The 22,554-nt window shown below is 41.6% G+C and overlaps 1 pseudogene; it reads left to right on the top strand.

The window, feature by feature from the left end:
• Positions 1–22,554, top strand: part of LOC120552573 — a 33,238-nt pseudogene that overhangs the window by 4,215 nt on the left and 6,469 nt on the right.

Below are 22,554 nucleotides of genomic sequence, written 5' to 3'. Positions count from 1 at the left end.
ATGAAGGGAGTGGCGCGGTCCAATGTTCAACCTCCGAGACTTCAGTAAAGAACCTGGACCCTCAGACACAAGTAAGAAATGATACCAACTCATTTATCTGAATAATTTTCGGATTCCTCTGCTAATAATAATAAAATAAAATGTAAAATAAATGCAAAATCAACACCAACATACCAACAATCAGAATAACATTAACTTTCTATGGTTGGCTTCAAACCTCTGCATCCCAAGTTTTAGATATTATCGGTCTCTCCCATTCAATGTTCCTTACAGTTTCTCTTGAAGATAAAAATCTTTTCACAATAAAAATAAAAATCTTATATAATTAAAAAAATAAAATTTTCCCAAGACTTACAATAATAAGTAACTAGAATTGCCAGCAGTTATGACCGGTTTTGCAATTGCAAATTTCCCATTTAAATGTATTGAGTTAAAGGCCAAAAACCCGTCTACAGTGATTATAGCCCCCCTTATGCCATCTTTGCTTATTTTGGTACAGAGTTTGCCAAAGTTTGTGTTTGAATGCTAGCTACAAAAATGTGTCTCGTATGTTCACACAATTTTTAACTGAGCAAGACTGTGAAAGCAGGAGAGTTTAAATAAAAGGAAAGGTTTTCATTACAGACTGAAATCAAACAGACCAGTAACAACACTTTTACTGTTCTCTGGGAACATCTGAGCTTTGAGACAATGTTTTGGTAAAATGTTTATATCTTTCAACAACAATCAACAAATCGTTTTAGTTATAAAGAGATTTCTTTCTTTGTCTTTGTTTTGGGTGGCAGTAGCTCAGTCTGGGGGAATTGGGTTGGGAGTCCCTGGACGGGACCAAAAGTCCTGAGTGTGGATGGGTAGCCGGAGAGATGCCAGTTCACCTCCTGGGCATTGCAAAGGTGCTCTTGAGCAAGACAACAACCCCCCAACTGCTCCAGGTGCCTGTTTCAGCACTCTGACATAACTTTTTTTTTTTTTTTTTTGTGGGGTTTTTTTTTAAGTTTTTTTTTTTTATTTTTTTTTTTTTCCCTTGGGGTTCATAAAAAGTATAAATTATGAATTACTTACATCACAAAAAGAGAAGAGGAAGTGATGTTTCTGAGGAGGAGCTGTCCAGAACCAGAACCAGAGCTGGACTGCAGACAGCCAGTCAGGAGCAGCTCTGAACAAAGTAAGTCTGTCCATCTGTCTGCTGATGTCTTATATTTAACTGAATGTTTGTTTCTCGCTCAGTGAAGATATCTGCTCTGTATCACTTCTCCTGTGTTCCTGTCTGTACCTTCAGATATCAGCTTTATTTTGACTGTTTACTGAATGTTTTAGTCATGCTTTGTTAACTTACTGCTGATGGAAACAAACTGTTCCTGCTGCTGCTTCTCTTAAACTACATCTCCATGGCTACGTTGTAGTTTTCAAGCTTTAAGTTTTGAGCCCAAAGTGATCTCGGTGCACCGGGTGTTTTTATCTCCAGTAGACAAACTAATCTCTGTTTAAACTAACACGCCCAAACCTCATATCTCATCATCATTCTGGTATACTGGACATAAACAGGAGGGGGAAATGAGAGGGTATTAAATTTTAAAACAAACTGTAGCAGTGTAAATGTAGCCTTAAAGGTTTCCTGTTTCCTGTTTCCTGTCCGGTTTTTTGCAAGCAACTACAGTAAATGAAGTGTATTTGTCAGCGAGATTCTCAGTTCTTTATTCTTGGTTCTATTCAATAAAAACACGAGCTGCTGATGCTCTGCTTCCTCTGCGTCAAACATGTTCACTGACACACAGTCAGAGGCTGAGAGACAAAGGAGCTATTCTGGGACTTCTCTTTACAACAGAAAAACAATTTAAAAAAACTAAATGTAAAAATGATGTCTTTTTTTACTTTAAAGTCTGTTGTATAGGACTAGATGTTAATATCCCTAAATTATTCGTACTTGAGGCACCGATAAGACTCGTCGGATACTCAATTGGAGTGATGGCACCCTTTGGGTTGCTGGCATGGCCCTCCTTCTTAGGTGTTTCGCTGATAGGCCCACGACACCTCCAGAGGGTTCAGCAGTGAGTCCCAGCTTCCCAGGTTCATTCCCTAGATTCCATCAACTCACTTGAAAGCCCAGGCGGAGTCCTTTCTTTTCATCCACAGCCACTGGCTCCCCCTTTTCAGCAGCCTTGGAGAGGTCTTTGATTGCCTGTCGATGGGCCTTCCCTCGCACTCCCATCTCCCTGAGTAGCCTAGATGTTGAGGTGGCTACGAACCCTCTGCAACCTACTTCCACTGGGTGTACCTTCGCATTCCAGCCCTGTTGTTGCGCAGATCGGCGTAAGCAGTTCCGCGTGCACCTCAGCCTTTTCCGTTCATAGGCCTCCTCCACTGCACCCTCCCAGGGCACGGTGAGCTCGATGATGTAGACAAGCTTCAGCGAGGCTGACCACAGAACAAGGTCTGGTCGCAGGTTGGTAGCTGCAATCTCAGCTGGGAAGCAGAGTTTCTTATCCAGGTCTGCCAGCAGCTTCCAGTTGCGTGCTCTGCTCAGCCTCCCAGTGTCTGGTCTTACGGTAGTGAGGCTGCCTTTACTCTCACCTTCCCGGACAAATGGTGTTGGCTGCCACCGTGATGACGGGGGAGGAAGGGCATTCACACCTGTCCGTCGGCTTTCCAGCACTACTGCAGCACACTTTAACACCTGGTTGTGCCGCCAGGTGTAACGGCCTTGGGTGAGACTGGTCTTACAATCCACTAAGATGTGCTTCAGTGTTGCTGGACTTGGACATAGAGGGCATTTGGGGTCTTCGGCATACCACTGGCTTAGGTTTGCAGGAGAAGGCAGGACATCGTAGACAGCCCTGATGGTAAAGCTTGCCCTAAATGCCTCCATTTCCCACAATTCACTCCAGGAGATCTTCCTCTTCCACTCCTTTCCATGCCATCCACTGCCCTTGCTTTACCTGTGCCACAGCTTGAGCACACCTTCTTGCTTCCTCCTCCCAACGTACCTCCTGGACCACAAGCTTTGCCTTTGAGATGGAGAAGCCTTACACCACACTGGTGTACTGGCACCCAGGCCAAAACCACTCCTCCCTCCTGCACTCGTCCCACGATGTCCTTGTGTCTGAGTGCTGCTTTTGCCTGCTCAGTTGCAGCCAATGGAGTCCATTTCCTCCCAGTAGCCAGGATGGGAGCAGCTTTGGCTACAAATGGATCACTCGAATCCAGTAGCATCATCTCCAGTCTGACTTTGCGCGCACTTGTACTCCTCTGCCAAGCTTTGAAATGGGAGAGGTAACATCCCTTTGCCATAGAGTCCAATGTTGCTGAGGCACCTGAGAAGGCCAAGCCACTTCCTTACATATGAACTAACCAGTCTCTCCAGCTTTTCCACCTTTGAGAGCGGGACTTCATAGAGGGTTAGCGGCCACAGGAGACGTGGGAGTAGTCCATACTGCATGCACCAGAGCTTCAGCTTGCCAGGAAGCAGGGTTCTGTCGATGTTCTCCAGGCCGCTGGTTACTTCCCTCCTGAGCTGCTCTACTTGCTCTTTTACTTTAAGAAGAGATCATTACTTTATAACTCTTTACTACTTGGTTTTCATATTGATAATAAAAACCATCTGTTGTGTGGAGACAGAACGGACCCAAGAGAAGGGCTCGAAAGAAAACACAGATTTATTGAAGAACAGAAATTGGATGGGGGTGGGAGGCGGATGCCTAGGGCAGCAGTGAGGGCTTCCGGGGCTGGAGGTATGATCGGGAAGGCAGGAGGAAGCGGGAAACCGGAGCCAGGGGAGCCAAGGAGGAGGCACTGGAGTCCGGTTAGTCAAGGGAGGAGTGGCTGAACACAGGAGCGGAGGCAGGGCGGAAAAGGGAGCCGTGAGGAGGGGACCGAATGGTGAAGCCAGCTGACTGGAGGTAGCGGAGTGAGAAGGAGGCGATAACTGCAGGAAGAAACACAGACAGGGTTAGCACAGGTAAGCACAAAAATGATATTCTGAGAGGTTGTACAGCGTTTCACCCGGGTGGCTGAAGCAACGATCAAGCGGAGATGATGAGTGGGTCCGGGGTTTATATACTGGGCTTGATTGTAGATGGCTGGCAGGTGTGTACGGCAGGGAGAGGTGATTGTGAAATGATGAGCAGGTGTGTGCAGTCAGCTGGCAGGAGAAGGCTGGAGGAGGGGAAAACACAGGAAACTGAAAAAGGCAGGCCAACAGAGGAAACTGACACTGGAAATCAAATAGAACTAGGAAACAAAAACAAAGACTCTCAGCCAGCCGCCCCAACCATAACACTATCACCAGATTTTAAACTTTTCTTCTTATTTTTGGTCTTTCAACTTTGTCCTTTTTCTACAGAATTGTTGTTTGGAGACTGAAAATAACACTTTTGTCTTTTGTATTTCCTTACAGTGTACACTGTTAAACTTAAACAAAAGATCAGTGTGAAGGGGACATATGAACATGTGACTGAAGGAGCTGATCGAACAGGAAGTGGAACCCTCCTCAACAGGATCTTCACTGCGCTCTACATCACAGATGAACTGAGTGAAGAAGTTAATACCCAACATGAGGTGAGGCAGCTCGAGACAGCTTCCAAGATGGAGACCCTCCATGACTCTCCAATCAAGTGCAGCGACATCTTTAAAGCCTTACCTGACCAAAAGAAACACATCAGAGTCGTTATGATGATTGGCGCGTGGCGTTGGAAAAACCTTCTCAGTGCAGAAGTTCTGTCTGGACTGGGCCGAGGGTTTGGAGAACCAAGATGTGGATCTGGTGATTCCTCTTTCCTTCAGGGAGCTGAACTTGATCAAAGATGAGCAGTACAGTCTTCTGGAGCTGCTCCGTGTTTTCCTTCCAACATTACAAGAGGTCCCAGCAGAGCAGCTCGCTGGCTCTAAAGTTTTCTTCATCTTTGACGGCCTGGATGAAAGCAGACTTTACCTGGATTTCAACAAGAGGAAGGTTGTTTCTGATGTCACACAGAAGTCATCAGTCAACGAGCTGTTGACAAACCTCATCCAGGGGAAGCTGCTTCCCTCAGCTCGCTCTGGATCACTTCCCGACCTGCAGCAGCCAATCAGATCCCTCCTGCGTGTGTTGACAGGGTAACAGAAGTACGAGGCTTCACTGACGACCAGAAGGAGGAGTACTTCAGGAAGAGAGTCAGTGATAAAAGCGGTCCAGCAGAATCATCTCCCACATCAAGACATCCAGGAGCCTCCACATCATGTGTCTGATCCCAGTCTTCTGCTGGATCACTGCTACAGTTCTGGACCACATGTTGACTACACACCAGAGAGGAGAGCTGCCTAAGACCCTGACTGACATGTACTCACACTTCCTGCTCGTTCAGACAAAGAGGAAGAAGCTCAAGTATGCTGAGGGACATGAGACGAGTCCACATGAGCTAACGGAGGCTGACAGGGAAGTTCTTCTGAAGCTGGGGAGGCTGGCGTTTGAGGAGCTGGAGAAAGGAAACATTATGTTCTACCAAGAAGACCGGAGCTGTGGTCTGGATGTCACAGAGGCCTCGGCTGTACTCAGGAGTTTGTTCAGAGATCTTCAAAAGAGAGAGTGTGATCTTCCAGAAAACAGTCTACTGCTTCGTTCATCTGAGCGTTCAGGAGTTTCTGGCTGCAGTCTACATGTTCCACTGTTACACCAACAGGAACACAGAGGTAATGGAGGACTTCCTGGGGAAAGGCTGGGACTGTGACAACAGTGATCTGAAAGATCTCAATCGCCCATCTCTTGATGTCTTCCTGAAGAGAGCCACGGAGAAATCCATGAGGAGTAAAAATGGCCACCTGGACCTGTTTGTCCGCTTCCTTCATGGCCTCTCTCTGGAGTCCAACCAGAGACTCTTAGGAGGCCTGCTGGGTCAGACAGACAACAGTCGAAAAATCATCCAGAGAGCCATCAACAACCTGAAGGAGAAGAAGACCAAAATGTCTCCTGACAGAAGCATCAACATCTTCCACTGTCTGACGGAGATGAACGACCACTCAGTCCATCAGGAGATCCAAAAGTTCCTGAAGTCAGATAACAGATCAGAGAAGAAACTTTCTGTGATCCAGTGCTCAGCTCTGGCCTACATGCTGCTGATGTCAGAGGAGGTTCTGGATGAGTTGGACCTGAAGAAGTACAAAACATCACCTGAGGGACGACTGAGACTGATTCCAGCTGTGAGGAACTGCAGAAAGGCTCTGTAAGTCCAGATGTTATTATCAAAACAATAAATCAATGTAAAGCTGAAGCCATTAGTATTAGAGTAAAGATAAACAGTTCAAACATATTTAGTTTATGAATCATGCATGAGACTGTTCTTAATCCCACCCCAATAAAAGGATTTTATTTTGGTGATATTTGTGTTTCTGTAAAACAGCTCTTGAACATCAGTAACATTTTATTTATTTATTTTATCTATGTATTTATTTGACAGGGAAAATGCACGGTTCCTTAGCAGTACCAGAATTAGCTATAAGCTAATTTTCATCTGTAGTCCCTGGACAGGAAACAGACGATAACATCCCTGTCAAAAGGGAAATCTAACACTGTAGTAAAAGACAACAATCACATTTCACAGTATTAAAACTCACCCATTACAACAACAAACAACAAAAACCACAACACAACAAAACACTACTTTGACAACAAGAAACACAACATGAAGACAACAGCAACAATACAATTTCACAACATTAAAACACCACAACAATAGAACCAACAATAAAATCACAACATTTAGACACCACTACAACAGGAATTTACTACACAAAGATTGGCTGTTTGGGTTGATGATTGATGGGAGCATGATTGGGTTGATTTCAGCTGTGATTTTATTTTTAATTTAAAACCATCAAAGTTGTTCCATTCTCTGATCTCTCTGATACTGAGTTATAATACTTTGTGTATCTAACAGAGAAGACTGATCTGCCCAACTCAGTAGATCTGTTCTGTACTGCACAGTCACCTCTGTTGGTCGTCCTAGTTCTCCTCCCAGTGCCTGAACACAGTGATACACACTCATTTAATGGTGGAGCGGCCAGATCATTGATTACTTTATAGACTAGACTAACATCAGCAAGAAACACAAAACTGTCAAAGGTCATGAGATTATTTTTGGATTATGTTACAATGATGATAATTTGATGGCTTTTTGTCCAATGCCTTGAGTGTTTGTTTATAAAGTGTTTGCAGTCAAGCACATATAGTTTTGTACAGCTTGTGATACAGTATGATAAAAATCATTGAGTGCATAAAACGTTTTGCTGCATGTAAGGGAGCTGATTTCTAATATATCTAATGTTTGTTCAATACAATTTGACAGTTTTACACACCACGTTTCCTGAGGGACAGCTGTGAGTCCACAATTATTCCCAAATATTTAAAATGTGACTCAGTCTGGATCCTTTCCCCCCTCAACAATGATTTCTGGCTGACTTCTATTTTTTTCTATTATAAAAATACATACAGTATAGGTGGGAGTTGTTATGCTGCATAGGAGACATCGAGAAGAATTGCAAATCAAACCCCACAAAAATCAGAATGAATTCAGATGAATCTGGTGAACAGGTAGAGAATGGCAATGAAAGGGCCAGAGGAAGAGGAAATGTGACCGAATAAGAGGGCTGATATTATGATGATCCATAACAACACAATGACAAAGTCTCTCTACTCATTTTAGGGAAAAGCTCATTGATTACCCTGTAAATCTGTGCTATGTTCTGGTACGCATGAACAACTACAATTACTATTTCTAGTCATAATTCCATTATCTTTATTGTGACTATTATTGCCACTGTTCATCACACCCCCAGACTCTGCCTACCAAGAGCCTGGGTTTGTCCTGAGATTTCTCCCTAAAAGAGAGTTTTTCCTCACCACTGTGGCACTAAATGCTTACTCTTGGGGTATGCGGGAATTTTTGGGTCTTTGTAAATTATAGAGTGTGGTCTAGACCTACTCTATCTGTAAAGTGTCCTGAGATAACTCTTGTTATGATTTGATACTATAAATAAAATTGAATTTAAACATCAACACACTCATTGGTTAGGAATGGATTTCTATCTACTTCATTTGTTCTTCATTCAGATTGAGTTACTGCAGTTTGTCAGAGATCAGCTGTGCTTCACTGGCCTCAGCTCTGAAGTCAAACCCCTCCCATCTGAGAGAGCTGGACCTGAGCTTCAACAAGAATTTGAAGGATTCAGGAGTGAATCGCCTGTGTGCTGGATTGGAGAGTCCAAACTGTAGACTGGAGACTCTGAGGTCAGTTCATCTATTTTGTTCTTTTACTCTGTAAATCTATTTAAATAAATCCATAACAGAAGTTTTAAATTTACATCAGTTCACTTGTTTTCTGTGTTTGTCTAAGTACAAATCACAACAACTCTTTGTTTGTCTTTTCAGTTTGTTTCAGTCTGAACAGTTTGTCTCCAGATGTAATCTGGACTCAACAAATGATCGTGTTGGTTTGCGACAACTTTAAGATTTATTCTATAATGTGATGCAAAATTAAATCAATATTAAAAATTGTTTTTAGGTGAAAGGCATTTATAATAAAAAAATAAATAGGGCTGCAAAATTTGTAGAAAAAGCCATATTGTGATTTACAATACTATGATTGCAAAATAAATGCACCTAACTCTAACATTTTTAAGTTTTTCTCAACTTACAAATAAAACATAAATACAAAATACTTAAAAAAATAATTTAATAAAAAAATAATCTTTTCAAAATGAACATATGTTTATGTATTTGATTTATTTAGCACACAAAAAACATTAAATAAAAATTGCATGCAAAAGAAACCCAGAAAACCCTCAACATGTTGAGTTCCTTAAAAAAGTTCAACGAAATATATATAATATAAAAACATAAAACATACTCATACATACTACTACTTAGAGGGAAAATTTAAATCAGTAGAGAAAATAAAAAATGAAGAAGGAGAGAGAAGGAAAAGTAAAAAAAAACAAGGGAGATGTTTACTACAGTTACAGATTTTGAAATGATAGAGGAGAAAGTTTTGTTCGGTTTCTTACAATGCCAAAAAAAAGCACAGCAAATAAGAAAAATACAAATTCTCATTAAAAAATACATTTTATATGCTACATTAAGGATGGCGTCTTAATAAAGAACTATTGATTAAAGGTGCTGTAGGTAAGATTGTGAAGATCCAGGACTTTGCCAAAAAATTTGAACATCGACAACTTCTCAGTCCCTCCCCCCTTTTTGCTGAAGCCCAAACCGTCTCCTAAGCCCCCTCCCACACAAGGTAGTTTGCCACAACTGCATAGGCATGTCAGCCAACATTTTCAATAACTAAACACTAACACAATGTTAACTTTTACTCACCAACAGGAAAACGCTGCTAACTAGCAGGCTACTGTTAGCCATTTCAGCATCATATCTGACCGACCACTGTGCAAACATTACTATTATCCTCACCAACGTAGCTTTGTGGACTATTGACTACTAATAACCAAGTGAAAGATAAATCATTCATGGTAATTACGTTACCTCTCGAGAAGAAATATGGCTACATCTGCATCGTTCTTCAGATCTTTAAAATCCTGCAGCTCACGCCACCTCTGAAAAGCCACTCCAATATTCACCTGAGTTTTGGGAAACCTTTCTGCAGCTCGTCGCGGGAAGGGGAGGGGAGAATGCTATTATATGCGTCGTGCCTGAGCAGTGATTGACATACAGATAGACCCCCTCTGTGGCCCTGATCGGAGAAAATCAACCGGGAGCGGTGGAATTTTGCCAATCGCACTACAGGCTGTAGGTGGTGCCAGAGGAGCTGGATTTTGTTTTTTATATTACATTATTCATGTAGTTCTACTGGAACATAGGGTCAGTTTCAGCAAATATGACAGAAAGTTAGTTTTATAAGACTTACCTACTGCATCTTTAAGTTACAAATTATACTTTGTACAACCTCTTGGTAAAGTCTGAAAAACACCAAGCTTCTTAAGCCCCAGTGTCTTCTTCTGTTGTTTCTACTTCGGTAAAGTGAAGGCTGTTACAACGTGGAGACTGGAGTGGACACTGAGTGAGACGCACACAGCACACCTTTTAGTTTACTTAAATCACACAGTTTATGAGGTTAGTTATTCACACAGAGTGACATCATGACTGTGATTAGATCAATCGTGCAGCATTAAAAAAAGTTCAATGAATTTTCAAGATGTCCCTCTTTCTCTCTCTCACACCAACATGACATCATAACCTGCGTAAAACATACACACCGACTTTCTTAAGCCAAGTGGCGTGTTATTCGCACGCATGATTTCGTTATCCACGTGTATGTCTACAATGTATACAGTACGGTAAACATACACACCACTTGCCGTGTTATCGTGAAGAAAGCTACAGTTAAGTTTAGGAAACGTGACATGCGGGACACGATCCCCATTCTCCTGGGTGAAAGTCTGGTGTTTGACCCATCCAACCTCCCAATGTGGATTTTCACCCTTTCATACTACTCGCTAGGGCGTCAATTCACATGCAATCGCAAGGTAAGGGAAGTCAATGGAAGCCAAACGGCATTGATAAACATGCTAAAAAGTGAATTGTGTCTTGATAACACCCTAATAATGGCGTATGAATTGGAATGTCATAAATACGCCAATTTCATGAGATTAGTCTGATCACCGCATACCCACACAGTTTATGCGGTTAGTTATTCACACAGAGTGACATCAAGATTGCAATTAGATTAATCGTGCAGCATTAAAAAAGAGTTCAATGCTTTTTCGAGATGATGTCCCTCCTTCTCTCACACACACCACACACACACACACACACTCATACACTCAGCTAATCTGTACCCTTACCAATTCCCAACCGTGTTGTTCATACTCTACACAGAGTGAGCAGCAGCTTGTTATGGAAGTCTGTTAACATGAAAGAGATTATTTGTAAAAAAACTGTAATAAAACAGCGAGAGAAAGCGTGGCCAGACGATCACAAACTGACTGAATGCGTAAGAAGCCTAAAAATATATTTACTGACCACTGCTCTGAATTGAAACCGGCATAATCATACCATTCAAGGAGCTCAGATGTTGTGTTGCACAAGAATGTAGTGTTTACTTTACAGAGACATCCACATAGAATACTGGCATCTTTTGAAATGAGATTCTCCAGATTTTTTAAATTGAGATTTGTTTTATATATTAAAAACACAAATATTGAACAGGTGGTTGTCGAGCCCTGCAAACACATGCACACACAAAAAACACACATACACACGCAGACACACACACACACACTAATTGGAAAGAAATTGATCATAATCATTATTGTAAATAGAACAAGTAGAACTTTGTAGTGTCTCTGACTTGAATTAGTTAACCAGTTTGATATATGATGAGCTTTAAAAGCCAACATTTCCTGTGATCTGCTGTCATGGTTGGTCACTCTGAACTCAACTAAGGATGTTAAATATCTCTGTAACTTAGTTAGCATGGCCTTATGAATGATGATAGGTATGATGACATGTTTTAGGACCTTTACTAAGGACAGAGGGAGTCGCATGCGCACAGGTTAGACAGCCTCTTGAGCTAAATCTGTCATCTGTGATATTGGGCTGTATATATAAAATTTACTTGACTATGAATGTAGGGAAAGTCAGATTTGAAATGTTAGATTTGTTTTATATGATTAGTGTCCATGTGAGGATAGTTGTGTTTTATAGAGCTGTACAGTAAGTGAACTAATTGATGAGCAGATGTGTTCAGAAGACTCATCTCTAACTGTAACATCAGGATGTTAGTGAAGATAAGCTACACTTCCTTCACAAGACACTTAAACATGTTGAGTTATAAAAAACTTTAATAAGATGATCTTGTTTAAACTGTCAAAATTACAGCTTACTGTGTATAATTATTATAAATGTATTGCATTTAGTGAACACGTCTAATTCATGTCAATGCAGCAGAGTAATGTTGAATTACAGATTTAAAACCTTAATATAACTGAATAACACTAAATAATTCATCCACAGTCTATTGAAGTAGCAGCATGTTGTCACTAATATTAATTAGAGCTCTTTTTCACTTTTTTGTATTTCACAGTTTTTATCCTGATCCTGTTTCTCTGAAAAGGTTATTAAACATTGACTGATTTCAAACAGGAACATTGTCTTCTAAAGTTACATCATTTATTCTTTATTCAGGTTGCAGAGCTGCAGTTTGTCAGAGATCAGCTGTGCTGCTCTGGTTTCAGCTCTAAAGTCCCACCCCTCCCATCTGAGAGTGCTGGACATGAGTGGCAACAAAGAACTGAAGGATTCAGGAGTGAAGCTGCTGTGTGGTTTTCTGGAAAGTCCAAACTGTAGACTCGGAGAGACTATGCGGTCAGTTCACTGACTCTCTGTAACAATTATAGATCTAATATGTTTAACAATTGAATTTGAATTGATGTACAAACATAACTTACATCCATAAAGTTATAAATGTTCTTTTTGTTCATATTTTAGTTTCTTGTAGTAAATCTAGTCTCCACTCACAAGAGACTTGTGTTTGTTAAAGAAACTGTAGAAAATATCCATTTAGTTGTTACAGTAAATGAATGTTTAGAAGTGTTGGTAAATGGTCACACATGCTTTAAATTGCTAATGTTTACTTGCTGAAGTAGAACTATTCATTTGTTTCTGTTAATTTCAATATTTTCACAACTGTCTGTGCAATGATATTGATGTTTCAGATCACACAGCTGTTTAGAGGATGAATATAGTATTGATCCTTTATTAGCTGACATGATGATGATCCACAATGACAAAATCTCTCTACTCATTTTAGGGGAAAGCTCATTGATTAGAACATAGTAATGTAAAGCTACACATTTAAAACATCAACACATCTGATTGGATTATGAATAGATTATTATCTTCATTTATTCTTTTTCAGCTTGAATTACTGCAGTTTGTCAGAGATCAGCTGTGCTTCTCTGGCCTCAGCTCCGAAGTCCAACCCCTCCCATCTGAGAGAGCTGGACCTGGGCTTGAACAACTTGAGGGATTCAGACGTGAAGCAGCTGTGTGATCTGAGGGAGAGTCCAGACTGTAGACTGGAGACTCTGAGGTCAGTAGAGGGTTGGATTCAGTCCATGCTGGTTTCAGTAGTATCAAACTAAACACAGTTAGTATCAGAGCAAAGATCAATATAGATAGACAATCTGCCCACAGTCCCATCCTCAAGGCTATAAGGGTGCCGGGGCAGTCACAGCACACAATGTAATCTTTCAGCTAACAAAAACAACATGAATTTGCTCTTTGACAAAACAAAAGATTTTTGTGATATGACATACAATGAACACAATAATCTTTGGTTAGGTAATATTTATTGTCTTCTATCATATGTTCAAGCTTAAATATAATGGGGATTTCTCTTGTGTTTGATTACTATGAATTATTTGTAGGCTTCAGTACTTATATCTACAGGTAATGCTTAATTTAATATACACAGAAGGGAAGATTTCTCCATTCTCAGCTGAGGTAACAACATAGTGCTGCAGTGTTTTACCATTACACTTTACACTGCATACATTAGCCAGCAGCTAGCTCATAGCTTAATCCTGTTAACCACCATACCGTGTGATACGTTGCTTCTTCACCACAGTATGAAAACTACATACAGTCACAGCCATATTTATCTCGTCTGTTGTCTTCTCTCTCATCAGATGGAGGGGTCTCTGTCAGAGTGATCAGACGGAGGATGTGATGAAGGATCAGCTGAGTCAACCCAGTCTCACATCAGTTTCGTGATGGCATTACGAAATTAAATCTATTAGAACGTGATACCCTCACATTATTTTGAAGATTTGCTGTGTTGGGGGCCACGTTTTTTACTACTAATGTATTTCAATGAGAAGCATCTTACGTAATCACAGCACGAAACGTTCTGCCAGTTGGGCTGCAGAGAAGCTGGATACAGCTTTGATATTATTGGTATTTTTACCCCAATAATCGCTGGTTTTAATCAACATTTATTCACCAGATCTTATCACGGTTTATATGTATTTCTTTTAATGTTATTATTTCGGTCTATTTCGCCAGGGAAGCTGGATTGCTTTGTTGTTTATTGATATTTTTAAAACTATTACGCTACATCTTTCAACATGTATTTAGCTGTTATCATGGTATGCATTTCTTTATTTTAATAATATTAATTCGGTCTTATTACCGGTGAAATATTACAGTAAATAAGACAGAACAGTAGGCTAACAAATGAGCCGAGCTGGGGCTTTCAAAGCCGATGTCCCAAGAGGCAATCGGGGCATTAATTCACAGAATCAAACAGCGATCAGCGGGTCTATAACGCCAGTATCGCTTCCAATGACGTAAAGGGATCAGATTAGAGCGTTGTTATAGCGAATACAACAACGACGGGTGATCAGGACCCCGGCGTCAATCTTCTTCTAAGCGGATTTATTCATAGCTCTCCTCCAGAGGGAACAGAACTGCGTCCATGGCAACGCTCTGCTATGCATGGCAACGGTGTGTTATACTTAGCAACGGTTTGTTATCAAGAAAATAACAGACCGCATTGTACATTAGAATATAAGCAAGTCATGTAATAAATATATATAATCAGTAGTTTTGTCACCAGCAACAACACGTTGCTCAGTTATGTTCCAGTAAGTTATGCATCGTAATAACGTTTAAAAAAATCAGCTGAAGACTCCGAAGGTGGCGTTGTAATTACCGCTCGGCGGATAGAAAAGATACAAATACATAATATTCGGAATATTTATGTTTTTGTCTAACGTTGTATTTGAGGAGTTAAACAATAAAGATAGCATCAATAATAAAATACAGTTTCATGTATTTGTCTCATGTATTGTTTGCTCAGCTGGCGGCATCAATCTGAAATGGAATGAAGCCCACTCCACGGCGGTCACGGCAGACAACAGAAAGAGGAGCCCAACACGTCCTCCCACCCACCCCGGAAGAACTACAAGTGCTCAAGCTTTGTAACAGATTCTGGGCCGCGTCTATAGTGGGAGTTGTAGTTTTTAAATATATTGGTATATTTCTATAAGTAGAAGTTGGTAGTGTAGAATTGTGGATACATCCTGGGTTTTTTGGGATGGGGAACACACTGGTGTCATCCGATTTTAAAAATAGAATCATTAAATAGGTGAAAATAGCTTATTACCATATTTCACAGTGCTTACAGTGGATAAACTTAGGAGACCTTATCTAGAATAGAATAGAATAGAATAGCCTTTATTGTCATTGCACTGTGAAGGTACAACAAAATTTAGGGTGCTCTCATGGAGCCACCCTTGCACCACACAACAAGGAACAACATACTGTATGTCCAGGCAAGGACAAGAAACAGGCTCAGCGAGCAATATGCTCTCATTTAAAATAGTATCTACTAACATAATAATAAAATATATATTATGTATATTATGTATACGTATGTATTTAAATATAAATATCCATAAAATCCAAAAGATAAAAAATATGTCTGTAATTATTAAAAAGTGTGAAGTGAGCACTTATAGGGAGTTATCCATGAAAGTCATGGACAAAGTGAGTGTCCATGAGTATTGGCAGTCCGTACGGCCCAGGGGAAAAAGCTGTTTGTCAGCCTGCTGGTGTGAGATTTGATTGACCTGTAGTGTTTCCCGAGGGCAACAGATCAAATAGGGGGTAGCAGGGTGTGAGGGGTCTGTGGAGATGGCCTTGGTTTTCCTAAGGCAGCAGGAGGTAGCAATGTTTTCCAGGCTGGGCAGTGGGCAGCCGATGATTTTTGTGTGCAGTGTTAATAACTTCCTGCACCGCCTTCCTGTCCGCCGCTGTGGAGCCTGCGTACCAAACACTCAAGCAGTACGTTAGTACGCTCACCACAGAGGATTGGTAAACAGCCAGCAGTAGCTTCGTGTCAAGATTGTTCTTCCTGAGCACACGCAGGAAGTGTAACCGCTGCTGAGCTTTCTTAATCAGTGCCTTGATGTTGTGAGTCCAAGAGTGGTTAGAAGAGATGTGGGTGCCCAGAAACCTGAAGGTGGTGACAATCATATATTATTTTATTATGTGATTGGACTGATGGGTTGGAGAACAGTCATGGGTGTACAGTGCGTACAGCAGAGGGCTCAGAACGCAGCCTTGAGGAGAACCAGTGCTGAGTGTGAGTGTGGAGGAGTGGTGTGGGCCGATGCTCACAGATTGTGGGCGCTCGACAAAAAGTTTTTAATCCACATGCAGGTGAGGGGGGCCTATCTGTAGCTCCATCAATTTACTGCATAGAATGTCCGGAATGATTGTGTTGAACGCTGAGCTGCAGTCCACGAAGAGCATCCTCACATAGCTCTTTTTGTATTCCAAGTGGCTCAGCGCTGTGAAGTGTGAGCCATGGCATCCTCCGTTGACCGGTTTGCCCTGTAGGTGAACTGGCACGGGTCGAAAGAGGATGGGAGGCAGTCTCTGATGTGCTGGGAGACTGATCGCTCCAACACTTCCTGATTACAGACGCGTCGTCAGCAATGGGTCTGTAATCGTTCCTGCTGTTTATGGCAGGTGTTTTGGGACTGGGGATGAGAATAGAGGCCTTCAAACATGTGGGGATGGTGGCATGTCAGGGAGAGATTGAAAAGTTTTGTGAGGATCCCTGTTAGCTGGTCTGCACACGCTTTTAACCACGGCTCCCGAATGCCATCGGGACCAGCAGCTTTCCTGGGGTTCACTGCTCTCAGTTTCATCCTCACCTCATGCTCCTGAAGAAAGAGAGGTGGAGTGCTGGAGCCAGGGGGAGGCAGTGACTGCAGGTGTGTGGTGGTGGTCTCAAACCGGGTAAAGAAGCTGTTTAGCTCCTCTGCGCCAGGGTACTGCTGCTGGAGGATGTGGGGGGTGGGCGACCTTTGTAGTTTGTTAGGGCCTGGATACCCCTCCACATCTGTCGCGGGTTGTTATCAATCAGATGTCCCTCTACTTTCCTCTTATAGTAGTCCTTTGCCTGTTTAATACCCCTCCTCAGTTCAGCTCTGGTGGTGCTGTAAAGAGCTCTGTCTCCAGTCTTGAAGGCCGAAGTTACGAGCTCTGATCAGGGTCTGGACTTCACCTGTCATCCAGGGCTTCCTGTTTGATCCGGATGCGTTTCTCCTCTGTAACGTTGGCAATACAACACTTGATGTAGAAGAGGACAGACTCAGTGTATATGTCCAGGTCCTGATCTTCAAAAATACTCCACTCTGTAGATACAAAGCAGTCTTGCAGCTGGATGAGAGCATTTTTCCGCCAGGCTGTGATGGTCTGTGTGGCAGGTTTTGTTTGCCTCCTGAGTGGAGTGTAAGCCGGAGAGAGCAGCAGAGAAAGGTGGTCTGATTGCGCGAGGTGGGGGAGGGGTGACACTCTATAGGCATGTTTGATGTTGGAGTAAACATTATCTAATGTGTTTTCTCCCCTAGTAGCACATTTAACGTGCAGATGAAATTTAGGAGAACAGTCTTGAGGCGGCCTTATTAAAATCCCCCGCGATAATCCGGATGAGCCCTCTGTTGTTTATCTACCATGAGCTGAAGCTGGCCGAGCCGCGCTAACGTTAGCATTTGGGTGGATATAAACAACAGTCACAATGACTACCGTTAGCTCCCGAGGCAGGTAAAAGGGTTGGCACTGGACAGACATGGCCTCCAGGTCCAGTGAGCAGTAAGTGTCAATTACTCTACTGTCCAAGCACCAATCCTCAAGTACATAAACACAGAGTCCACCTCCTCTGATCTTACCGGAGGCTTCGGTCCGGTCATGGCGGTGTATAGTGCGACCTACTAGCTCCACTGTAGCATCGGGGATTAGCGGATGTAACCAGGTTTCGCTTAACAATCAACAGACAACACTCACGGATAAGGTGATTGTAGGCGATCATTGACTGCAGCTCATCCATCTTGTCCATCTTCCATCTTGATCTACATGATAGCTGAGGTCCAGAGCTTTCTATAACAGCTGGTTTTATGTGTGTAGCACCTTCTGTTGCTAAATGACAAGCCTTCAAACATCACATTACACAGCCACAATCTATTGCTCATCTTTCACAAACAGTGAGCAACACACAACCCTATATGCATCATATCATGAAGCTATTCCCTGCAGCCTCAAGCAACATTATTTAAAGTTTTAATTGAGGTAGGTCCAAATTAGGGCTATAGTTTAGAATTATTTAGTTTACATATAGGGGACCCATTTCTTCCGACAGAGGATAAGAGCTACTTGGCATGGAGAATAAATATTGATCAGACCATATTCTTTTGCTCCCCTTACAAGTAAGCTTTAAATGAGATGTTTTTAGATATTGCTGACATATTAAAATGCTCTGTAATGCAGCGTTGTATAACATAAACCCTCTGATTCACTGTGAGTGTCTGCTCTAAATGATAAGACACACTTTCAACACGGGGCCTTCCAGCCAAAGGTGTTGTATATACACACCAAGGTGCTATAGGAGCAGAGCCGATTGATTGGTTCATCATTTATGACCTCATACCCTCTGACCCATGTCACGACCAACTCCACGAGCAACTATAATCTGTCCCAGCCACGCTAGCGTCTAAAGTCAAGAGGAGACCGTGCCTTGCTGTTGTTGGTCCTAGGCTGTGAAATAGCCTCCCCGTCTCCTTGAGATCGCTGTCCTCTTTATGAGTTTAAGCTCAAACTAAAGTTTTATCTCTTGGAGCGGCAATTTCTCTAAATTCTTATTTTTATTTATGTTTTCTGCTGTCTGAAGGATGTTTTATTCTCTTTCCTGACTCTTGTTATGTGAAGCACAGTGGTCAACTTCTGTTGTGTTTACTTGTGCTATACAAATAAATGAAATGAATGAATGAAACTCCTCATTTTGTGAAATGGTTGAATGAGATTGTTGGTTTGGCACCACATTCTGGTCTTTATTTTAGCAGATTATTATAAAGTACTTGTGTCTGTGTGCAGTAGGCTGCAGTAGAAGGGCGCAAAAATGTCAAAACATATGTTTGTGTACACATACCCATTCAAAGCTATACATCTCTGTGAACAAAAACCTCAGCAAAATCTGCTTAAAATGTTCCTAAAACTAGTCCCTTCTTAATTTTGAAAAGGTAGTCTCAAAGGTTATAGCTACCAGCTGTAACCATGCTGATTGATATGAGGATCATCTTCTGAATAATAATTAATATGATAGGCCGACCATGAATTATTTTTTAAAAGTCAGTTATTTAAAACATCTAATAATGCAGTGTGATGTTAAATCAAATTAAGTCCCACACATAAAAAATGTTTTTTTTCCCTTTAGTCTTTGCTATTAACATTCATCAACTGCAAAATTAGAAAATTGCATTTTTAAATAACTATGCATGGAAAATAAAATGAAAAATGCTTCTCTTTGTAAGTAGTTTATTTTTTTTTTTCACAACAGTAGCCTACAAGTCAAAACAAATGCCCATTAGTCCACCAAGAGCCGTATTAGGTTCTGTGTTCTAAACACTCAACTGTAGTTTGTTTATATAGGCCTAGTATTTTTCTGCGACAAGGCAAATCAGAGTGATTAGCATAAAACACTATTTTTCATTATTGGTATTTTTATTGTATAAATTCTCACATACAACGTGGCAGCAATTTATTTTTATTTTTTACGTGCAGCAATCTTTTCTATCCGCTGAGCGTAATTACTACGTCACTTCAGCAGTCTTCAGCTGATGTCATTTAGCAACAGAAGGTGCTACACACATAAAACTGTCAAATATGGTAATAAGCTATTTTCACCTATTTAATGATTCTATTTTTAAAATCTGATGACACCAGTGTGTTCCCCATCCCAAAACCCCCAGGGTGTATCCAAAATTCTACACTACCAACTTCTACTTGTGAGAAATATACCAATATATTTAAAAACTACAACTCCCACTATAGACGGCCCAGAATCTGTTACAAATCTTGGGCACTTGTAGTTCTTCCGGGTGGGTTGGAGGACGTGTCCGGCTCCTCTTTCTGCTGTTCGTCGCGGAGTGGGCTTCATTCCATTTCAGATTGATGCTGCCCGCCGGCCTCAAAAGCCGGGAATCACACGCCGGAGACGGGAAACAAATACACGCGCGGGCGAACCCAAGTCTCCTTAGTGAAAGTCCGTTGTTTTACCCATCCGCCACTCCAACCACCTTCCTTAAGCAGCAATTTCCCATTACATACCACTCGCTATATCTCATCCAACTGGGGCTCTCCCAGTACGGTTACACAAATACCCCGAAGGGTGCCTTTTTCGTCGCATCAGACGCTTGAAGGACACTGACCAAACGTACTTATTTTACGAAGTTCGAATGAGAACGGGCCGGCCGAGCACACAATACATGAGACAAATACATGAAACTGTATTTTATTATTGATGCTATCTTTATTGTTTAACTCCTCAAATACAACGTTAGGACAAAACATAAATATTACGTATATTATGTATTTGTATCTTTTCTATCCGCCCGAGCGGTAATTACGACGTCACTTCCGGAGTCTTCAGCTGATTTTTTTAAACGTTATTACGATGCATAACTTACTGGAACATAACTGAGCAACGTGTTGTTGCTGGTGACAAAACTACTGATTATATATATTTATTACATGACTTGCTTATATTCTAATGTACAATGCGGTCTGTTATTTTCTTGATAACAAACTGTTGCTAAGTATAACACACCGTTGCCATGCATAGCAGAGCGTTGCCATGGACGCAGTTCTGTTCCCTCTGGAGGAGAGCTATGAATAAATCCGCTAGAAGAAGATTCGGCCGGGGTCCTGATCACCCCGTCGTTGTTGTATTCGCCATAACAACGCCTCACGGATCCCTTTACGTACATTGAAGCGATACTGGCGTTATAGACCCGCTGATCGCTGTCTGATTCTGTGAATGAATGCCCGCATTGCATCTTGGGACATCGGCTTTGAATGCGTCCAGCTCGGCTTATTATTATCATTGATTACTTTATAGACTAGACTAACATCAGCAAGAAACAGTCAAAGGTCATGAGATTATGTCTTTGGATTATGTTACAATTATGATAACTTGATGGTTTTTGTCCAATGCCTTGAGTGTTTGTTCATAAAGTGTTTGCAGGTGGAGCAAGTGTTTTTTACAGCGTGTGACCAGCTTGTATGATATGAGTGAACAAATCACTGAGTGCATAAAAAGTTGTGCTGCTGTAAGGGGATCTGATTTCTAATATATCTAAAGTTCATTAAATTAAATTTGACAGTTTTACAGACCTGTTTCACATGTTTCCTAAAGGACAGCTATGAGTCCACAATTATTCCCAAATATTTAAAATGTGACAGTCTTGGATCCTTTCCCCTTTTTTCTATTATTAAAATACACACAGTTCCAGCGAGAGTCTGCAGAGAATTATCAAGATTGCAGAAAAAATCATTGGTTGCCCCTCCCCTCCCTGAGATATTGCACTCAGCCACACTCTCTCAAGAGCCAAGAACATCATCAAGGACAATACTCAACCTGTTTCAATTGCTACCCTCTGGTAGGCATTATAAGTCTATACAATGCAGCACAACCAGATTTAAAAACAGCTTCCTCCCCAAACGCCAATACACTGCATGAAATATGGATTTTTGTCCCCATAAAATATATGGGGACAATATATATATATATATATATATATATATATATATATATATATATATATATGCTATTATGTTGTATATTCATGTCATTGTTATGCTGTGGAGATGACGTCACTACACAGCGCCCCCTTCCGCCATTTTGGGAGGCTACCCGCCAGAACCGCCATTGTTTGTGTTGGTAGCAGAGGAGGTTGTTGCAATTCCTCACTATTATTAAATGCCTGGAAAACACTGCTTTGTAAAAAAAATGCTCCAGTGTCTCACACGATTGTCGTGGAAACCATAGGAACCATGTGTTAAAGTTTTTTCGTTTACCTACATAGAAAAAGCATGAAGGAGCAACCTGATCTCACAGAATTCCGTAAAAATGGGCACGGACCCTTAACTCAAAATCCGTGGGCAGTTTCACGGAATTGCAACAAAATCCGTTGAACTGTCACGGAATAATTCCGTTAAATGAACACGTACGCCAACGGATCGCCAAAATTCCGTGTGGCCCCACGGAAGAATTCCGGTGTAATGAACACGGATCGCCGAAAACGAAATACGGGCTTACGGATACGCGGGATCGCTGAAAAAAGTGGGTGGGCTTACGGTTCTGCGAGACACAAGAACGGGACGGTTGGGTTCAGGAAAGGTCGTGGGTGGGCTTACGGTTCCGTGCGGACACGCGGGAACACTACCTTAAAAAATAAAATAAAAAAATAAAAACAGAACTGACAAACGCCTCGCGGGGCAAGAACTCCGCTCTCCTGAGTGAAAGTCCTGTGTTTTACCCATCCACCACCCCAACCAACCTCCTTACGCGGAATTCCGGCCCTTACATACTACTCACTACCGTGCCACGTCATCTTCTCATTGAATTTACATTGGCATTGTTTTCCGTGGTGGCCACACGGATTTTTCACACATTCCGTACCACCACCACGGAATGAGCTGTTACCAGTCCGTGCCCATTT

The sequence above is a fragment of the Perca fluviatilis genome, chromosome 22, assembly GCF_010015445.1.
Source record: "Perca fluviatilis chromosome 22, GENO_Pfluv_1.0, whole genome shotgun sequence".
In the NCBI taxonomy this organism is placed as follows: Eukaryota; Metazoa; Chordata; class Actinopteri; order Perciformes; family Percidae; genus Perca; species Perca fluviatilis.
This window is presented reverse-complemented; position numbering and strand designations above follow the sequence as displayed.